The sequence below is a fragment of the Ambystoma mexicanum genome, chromosome 7q (genome assembly GCF_040938575.1).
Source record: "Ambystoma mexicanum isolate Mex_15411 chromosome 7q, UKY_AmexF1_1, whole genome shotgun sequence".
Taxonomy (NCBI): domain Eukaryota; kingdom Metazoa; phylum Chordata; class Amphibia; order Caudata; family Ambystomatidae; genus Ambystoma; species Ambystoma mexicanum.
This window is the reverse complement of record NC_090941.1, coordinates 176675131-176683212: the sequence shown is the minus strand read 5'-3', so window position 1 is coordinate 176683212 and position 8082 is coordinate 176675131. Positions and strand designations below refer to the sequence as shown.

Sequence of the window (8082 nt, the reverse complement as noted above, 5' to 3'; positions counted from 1 at the left end):
ACGAGAATGCAAAGCACTGATCACGGAGAACGAGCCCCAACGAGAGCTCACAGCCAAGGCCGCAATGTTGCCATTCACATGCCGCACTCCCCGCGCCAAGGTTACACCTGCCAATGCTGAATGCTCTTCAGAGCTGAAATACAAATCAAATGCTCATAATTCTGCTCCTGCCACGGTCTCTCCACAGGTGACCAAGCCGAGCTGACAAGATGCCAAGCTCGCTAGACAGAAAGTCACCAAGGTCCCACGTCTGGAACACGATCTGCAACAACGAAGTGACAAGTTGGACACCTACAGCGATGGGAAAGACATGCACATCAGCCACTAGCCAGACCTGTCCATTGTCTACCACTAACACATATTTGCACTTTGTTGCCAACCCCAGGTACACCGCGAGCTGGGAACAGCGATGGTCCCAGGCTTGGGGGCTCGAGGGTGAACCAATCAGAGTACAAGGGGCTCATCACTAACGCCATTCTAGCTAGCCAATCACCAAGTGTCCCCTTGTAACCAATTTGGTGTAGCAACTGTTAAGGACAACACAAGTGTACCCCCTGACCTGTCCTTATCCAATAATCCTCTCTTCTATAAGTAACTATACTGACCCTACCACTCGGGGAGCCAACCCGAAGTGGTGTTAGGTTTTAGGACAGTTTTCCCAGGTGACGCAAGTGGCGCGTCATACTACAGTAAAAAGGGCCTGCGAGCCCCACAAATGCTGATAGTCTCACCGGATGCATACGGGCTGAGAATTATCCCTGCCGTTACTATAATATAATAAACAGCAGTAACTACCTTGCTCTTGTGTGTGCCTCATACTCCTTTTGGGACGCGGGAGGAGTTGGGGCCTCCCCAGCCCCGGAGGTCCGCGGACGTATCTGCCGGCCCCGGGAAAATCACCCCGACAAGTTGGAGGCACTGCTGAGATCTGTTTAAGGTCTACCTAACCCACTACAGCCACTACAAGGCCTCTTGCGATGAGGTAACCCGGCAGCGCGGCCCCCTCTGCTGTTGCCCCCTTTTGAGGACTACAGGACCATCGCAGAACTGTGAGACAACCGGACAGCCCAATCCGGACATTGGCCATCGGGAGCCGACTTGAGAAGTATCCCGCCCGCGGTTGGCGAGTGTCCAGACGTGGTCCAGATGAGGGGAGGTGGCAAGCCGCTTTGGAGGGCTGCCCGCGGTCGAGCAGCCCCGGATCACGAGGACTTGATGTGAGTATGGCACACCCAACCAGCAATGTAATGTTGTGCGGGAGGGAGTAGGAATTGTAACAAGGGTGGTGGGTGGTTGTTACAGTGTGTGGAAATTGATTTGGGTTAATAAGTGGCGGTAGACACGTAAGGTGTAGAGGGACAGGCACGAGGGCTGTCCGCTACAGCGTCACGAAGTGGATTGGGTGGGGCTTCAAGCGCCACGTGTGACGGGCAGACCGCGCGGATTGGTCTAGATCGCAGTCACCTGTATGAGGGGGGTGTGGCTTCCCTAAGAATTGACGTTGTAGATCAATTACGGGGCCAGGTAAAAGGTTGACGTTGAGAAAGGTGAAATTGTAACATGGCAATGTATCAAACAAATTATCAACTGTAACAGCCAATTTGTGACATATGCCATAATATGTTCATGCGACAAAATATATATTGGCAGTACAATCAGAAAATTAAAAATCCGATTGGGAGAACATCTACGAGCAATCAAAATTAAGGACATAAAATCACCTTTAGCCTTTCACTTTCATCAACATCATGTGGAGTCTGATATAGCCAAAATCAAATGCCATGGATTAGAAAAACTTTCCACACCAAGAAGAGGAGGAAACATGGAGAGACTCCTTCGTAAAAGAGAAGCTTTTTGGATATGGTCCATGGACCCAATCTCCACGGCTCTTAATGTGGATCAGGAATTACACCATTTCCTTTAACAAATATAGGACTATACGATGCATTTTGGGTTTCTATGCTGGCATTCTTTTTACGTTATTTGAAAGGTCTATGCCAATATAATATATGCATACCTGCATGAGTATACATCTTTTTGTTTGACCACACAGATCATTTAAATCTTTGTTTTTTGTTTTTGTTAATTTTCAAAATGTACACAATTTCTGGAAATCTTTCAGTTTATACAATTTTTTCCTATGTTGAGTTCCATCATGTGACAGTACTAAACGTGAACCAGGTAACCAATACACAAGTCTATGGTACAAGAAGTCGATGACATAATGTCCGCCCCTTTTCAATTTTCTTTCTTTGAATTTTACCATGCCAATTCGATTCTTAGTCTGTTAAAGATTGTATAATTTTTTAATGACGAGATCTTCACGACAATTTTCGTTGTTCCAAAAATGTGTCATATTCAATTTATATTTCTTGAACACGCCTCAACTAGGTTGTTTTCATTCTCGTGCACATTCACATTAACGACGAGCGATAATCCAAATTAATATCCAATTCAATTTACCACATCATTTGAGCTCAAACACAACCAGAATTCACCCCAATCCAACATGGCGCTCTGCTAACTGCACAACGTAGCGAGATCACGTGATCTACGAGTTCTAAACCAGTTGTATGTAATTCTGGTTCTAACGTGTTAGTGCTGACTATTTTGATCTCAGCAATCGAACTGTTATCAGGACCGAACGCTGCACATATCACGGAAGCATACAAATACAGGTAAGATGCCTATATAACAAGTCTTCAGACTGTACAACGCCATTTAGTTAATACGAGTACTCTCAATGGCGAACTTACAAACGCCTGTCTCTTTCACTTAGTGCCATTTCCGTTTCCATTGAGGAGGCACCTTTTCACACTTCAATTGGGGACTTTGGAATAACGAACAGATTGAACATGTGAGTTGCAACTTTCCCTTCCTTTTTTTGCTCCCTGTCTACCGTTTTTTTTCAACATTAAAAACGTATGTTTGTTGACAACTAGTCCTGAAGATCTCTTCTTAGTTTTGTTAACAATTACAATTTTCTTATCTATCTTTCCTCTTTTTCTGCCTCAACAGGAAACAAATGTTCAATTGCTATCTATAAAATAAGAGAGTGAATTATATATTTTTTTCCGAAGATACTAGCCATTAACCCCTGAGGAACCACCATAAATCAGGCAGGGAAACACGTGCCGGGACCAGGCTGGCCACTAAAAACATTTATTTTTTCAAAAAAATACTCAACTTTAAGTTTTACTAAGAACTTTATGTTAGAATTTGAATGATCATACAATTCAAATTTAAGACAGTATTCAAAACAACAAAGCCAATAAATTAAGGCTATGAAAATCACAACAGTTGCTTTATTCAAGAGTGAATTGTTTACTTTTTGAAAAAACTTTTTTCCAAGTGACAATCTTTTCTATGTTGAAGCGCAGACTCAAATAAGGTCCAGTTCATGTAGATTCTTTTCTCTCTACAGTCTGAGAGCAATAGACCTTTGTTCTGCTCCTTCTACACGTTGAATTGGTTCACAAGAGTAGCGCCGGAATCAGCTAAAGACTGTGCTGTGTTTTTGTTTTTTAATATGGCAATGCACTACGAGTCGGGGATAGGAGCAGTGTTGGGGCTCAGAGCAAGCGCCTTAACTACACCGCTCCAACACATCTGCATGACATTGCCACCGCATAAGGAGAAAATTATAAAGTACAGCATTGAATGGACACAAGGAACAGACAACAAAATAAGGGTACCCAGTATTGAAGAAAGTGAAGAGGAGGCAGAAGGATCATTTGCGGTAGCAGAGGCAAGGGTGAAAAATGAAGGGGCAGGAGACGTGCCAATAGCTAAGGTAGTAAAGAAGGAGGAGGGGGGATTGTACCCAATAACAGAACTAAGAGAAGCTGCCCAACAACAACTAAAGGCCGCTGAGGGGTACTCCAACCCTGCATACAGCCCTCTACCATATGCACCAACAGATAGCTGTTAAAAGGGGGTGGTAACAACGGGCATGGCAGATATAAGCACAACAAAGGCAGGCACGGGGGGCGGGAAGAGGGTCACGAGAACATTTGCAAACATAGGGCCAGATGAATGGATAGCAGCACAGGTGCTTCTGAAACTCCGGGGGACACTAACAGGGGAAGAGGAGGAGGCACTGAGGAAGGTAAGAAGGGAAGAGGTGGACCACGTACAGACAGGCTACGAGGTAAGTAAAGAGAGAGAAGGGCGACTCTCACAAGAAGAGGAAGAGGTGTTGGAGGAAAAGTTGGCAGAATTGAGGGAAGTCCAAAGCGCACTGATTAGGCAGTTCGAGCAGGAAATGCGGGACAGAAAGGAAGAGAAGAAAGTAACCAAGGAAGAGAAGGCGGTGATGAGGGAACAAACAGAAGAAAGGAAGAAGGAGGAAGCACACATACGGGCAATAGCTGAAAGAGTGGCACGCATGGAGCAACGGGAGATGAGGAGAAGGGAGGAAGAGCGAGAAGACAATGACAGGGAAATGGGACTGTGGAAGAAGAAGATTATATCAGAAAGTGTGCGGAAATATGAAGAGGGGAAGGTAATAGATAGCATATTAAAAGGGGAAGGAGGTATATGGGGGAGAAAGGAAGAAGAGGAGAGGATACTGGCAAAGGTAAGCGAAGAGGTAACGGAAGAACTTTGCAGGAAACGAGTGGAAATAGGTGGCGAGGTAGTAAAGAAGAAGAATGAGGAACAGGGAGAGAAGAGAATGGAGCATGGAGCGCGGTCAGCCAGGCCAGAGTCTGATCGGTGATACCCAGGTTGTCATGGAGACGGTTGAGCAGGATGGTATGATTGACTGTGTCAAAGGCAGATGAGAGATTGAGTAGGATGAGGACTGAGGGAATATTAGAGTCAAGGTTGGAGAGCAGATCTTCTCGGACGTTCAGGAGAGCAGTTTTCTTGCTTCTGGCAGCTCTAAAGCCAGACTGGTGGTCGTGGAGACAACCAACAGAATCAGAATGAAGGTTAAGCTGAGAGATGGCCAGCTTTTCCAGGAGTTTGCCCAGAAAAGGAGTAATGGAAATTGGGCGATAGTTAGCCGGACAGGAAGGATCAGCTGTGGGTATCTTGAGAAGAGGATGCACAAGTGAGTGCTTCAGACGGGAGGTGAAGGCTCCTGAGGCAAAGCAGAGGTTGCAGAAATCGGCAATGGCAGGAGCGAGGGAATCAATGTGGTCCTTGATGGTTTTTATCGAACAGGGAAGAACCTGTCTTGATGAGGCTTTCATAGATAGGACTTGTCTAGCAACCTCTCCAGAGGAAAGGACGAGAAAGAGGGTGGGGGTGGCTAAAGGGGTGTCAGCATGCACAAAAGGAGAGGGGAGAGGAGGGAGAGTTGAAGGGCCTTGACATCGTTTGTTCCAAAATACATTGTCAGGACGCTGAGGTGGCTTCCTTGGTTAGGAGCAACACCGCTCTGTACTGAAAATAGGATTTAATCTAGATCAAATGGGAAAACCCATGAAGGGGGCAAAAGTGAATATAAACAAACTCATGATAGCAGTTAATAATGGTTTGGTACAGACAGGTGGTAATGAAAATAATGGGGCAAATTCACATTGGGAATGGTTATCATCTTTTCTTGCTGTTTCTCAGAAAATAGCTCCTAACAATGTTCTGACTATAAATTCACGGAATTATAGGGGCCATATGCACCTATTTGCAGAGAAGAGACCCTTTCCAGCAATCAGATATTATAATGCAGGACAACCGGTTGCTTGATGATGCACATTTTGACAGGTTTTCGAAATGTCCATAACCTTGCAAAATAATGGGATAAGGGTCGCCCATTTTGTGGATTATTAACGTTACCTGTAAATAGGTATATGCCTATGAAGTAAAAGTAAGTGATCAATGTCCAAATGTCCTTTTGTAATGGTTGAATTATCAGAGGGCTCATGCATCTTGCTGATAAATATTTACAATCCTCCAAAAAATAAGAAAGTACAGAGTTAATTCAGGATAATATCCTTGAAGCAATAACTACTCAGGGTATAATGCGGGCAGATACCCACATACTTATTGGTGCAGACTTAAATGCAAGGTGTTTGGAGTACACAGTTACCAGAAAGGGGACATTTGGTGGGAGCGATCGAAGAAGGAAAGAAGATAAGTATAAGGAAAAGGCGATTAAATGGATGGATGATGAATGTAATAATTGTTAATGGTACCATTCAGGGGGCCATGCCACCAGCAGCGACATGCAGAGTGGATGATAAAAGTTCTACCATTAATTTTATCTGTGTGTCTGAAATATTATACCAGAGAATTCAATCTATGTTTATAAAATGTACTGAATTCAGTGATCATGGGATAGTGACACTTGAGATGCCATATTATGAGGTTCAGGGTAAGTATAGGGGAAAGATAGGTGAGGTCATAGTGAGTAATGGGAAAAATAAGAGTGGGATGGTTGTAGCGGAATATAGCTTTCATAACACTACCTATGGCCCTATTAGGTAATAGTTATGAACTGCATGAATCGCCTAATAAAATAGTTGAACGGATCGATCACAAAGCTATTGTTGTTCAGAAATACTCCTCACCGAATTAAAGATTCAGCTAACCATGTACATTGATATGAAAATGTGAAAAAGAAGGAAAAAGCTTCTGTTAAGACAAGAGATCCGTAAAGTTGCCAGGGAAAATATGGAAGCTGAGGATAGGAGACAGGTGGTAAAAATAAAAATGAAAAACAGATATAGGTTATGGGTTAGATCTTACCACAGATCCTTAAAAGCCCCAGCCTGGCAACAAATATATGTCTCTATGAGGAATAATGATACCAAACATCTATGGTATGCATTCATCAATAGAGCTGAACATTCTGACAAGCCTCAGTTGAATGTAATACCTGCAAAAACCTGGGAGGCATATATTTTTTTTAAAAAATGTAAGGCAGCTCGTGCCAGAGGGATTGGGTGAAGGAAAGCTCTATTTGGAGATCTCTTTTGAAGATGAAAAAAAGGTACGTTCTTTTGATTGGATGTTCCTTCCACATATTCCTCCTCTTATGATAATGATCCTTTCAGCTTTAGCTGTTTCGGAAACTTTTTTGACAAAGGGCGTTGTGTCTCGTCAAGTCGATGTCCCTCGAGGGCCTCCGTTCGACAGTTGACGTCATCATCAGTATCAATAGCGCATGCAGCGCCCGTTGGCTTCAGTTCTGTTTCTCCCCCTCCTGTAGAGGAATTACCAGGTGTACCATAGACTGTAGGCTCCAAGAAAGCGTAAAGTGTAAAGATATGTAAATTCTACGGCAGGGTAGGCTGGGATGGGCGATGAGGAAAACGTGGAAGGAACATCCAATCAAAAGAACGTTACCAGGGCTAAGTAACTTGTTCTTCGAATGGATTGTGTCCTCCCACGTATTCCTTATCTTATGATAGACTCCCAAGGTGGTGAGAGTACGAATTATATTTTGTTTTAACTGTTGTCATGGACTGAATGTAGGACCGCATTTCCAAATTGTCCTTCCTGACTGGAAGAGGAATCCTGGCAGTAATGTTTCACAGACCTGTGAACAGATGATCAAGTGGCTGCTGAACAAATGTTTTTCACTGGAACACCTCTCTGAAGAGCAGCAGAGGGTTCCATGCCCATTCTGGAATGTGCTCTCAAGCCTTCTGGCGGGTCTTCGCCCACTAACCTGTAACATTCCCCATTAGCCAGGATGATCCATCTGGATAGGGTCTATTTTGTCACAGCTAAACCCAATTTAGGGCCTGTATTGTTATGTTCTGTTATGTTACTTTGCATTTATATAGCGCCTTATGTACCATTGGTATGGTCGCCAGGCGCTGGTAGGTTGAACACCCTCAGGAACCAAAGTTCAAGTCAGTAGAGAGAATAGAGAGAGTTAAAGGTGCGTGTGAGCACTGGATATGTGTGCAGCTGGTGTGGCATTCGTGTGATAGCTGCTTCTTAGCGGTAGGTGTGGTGGTTGAGAGATCAAGAGTATGTGTTCGTTCTGGCAGGTTTTTATCCAGACCGATACTAGCTGCGTTAGGCCTGAGGAGAACGCCTGGCTGGAGGGTGCGTAACCAGCAGTGTTTAGTTAGAGTGATGAGTATGAGGCAGATGATGGTATGAGAACAGCTATACCGAATAGTG

At 44.2% G+C, this 8082-nt stretch overlaps 1 long non-coding RNA gene across 1 annotated transcript in view; it reads left to right on the top strand.

Moving 5' to 3' along the window:
- The first annotated feature begins 2569 nt into the window (after positions 1 to 2569).
- LOC138528428 (uncharacterized) overlaps positions 2570 to 8082 on the top strand; it is a 54019-nt gene continuing 48506 nt past the window's right edge. Inside the window, exons 1-2 of the long non-coding RNA XR_011284138.1 lie at positions 2570 to 2678; positions 2780 to 2857. This is a non-coding gene — a long non-coding RNA (uncharacterized lncRNA). The remainder of the gene's footprint in view (positions 2679 to 2779; positions 2858 to 8082) is intronic.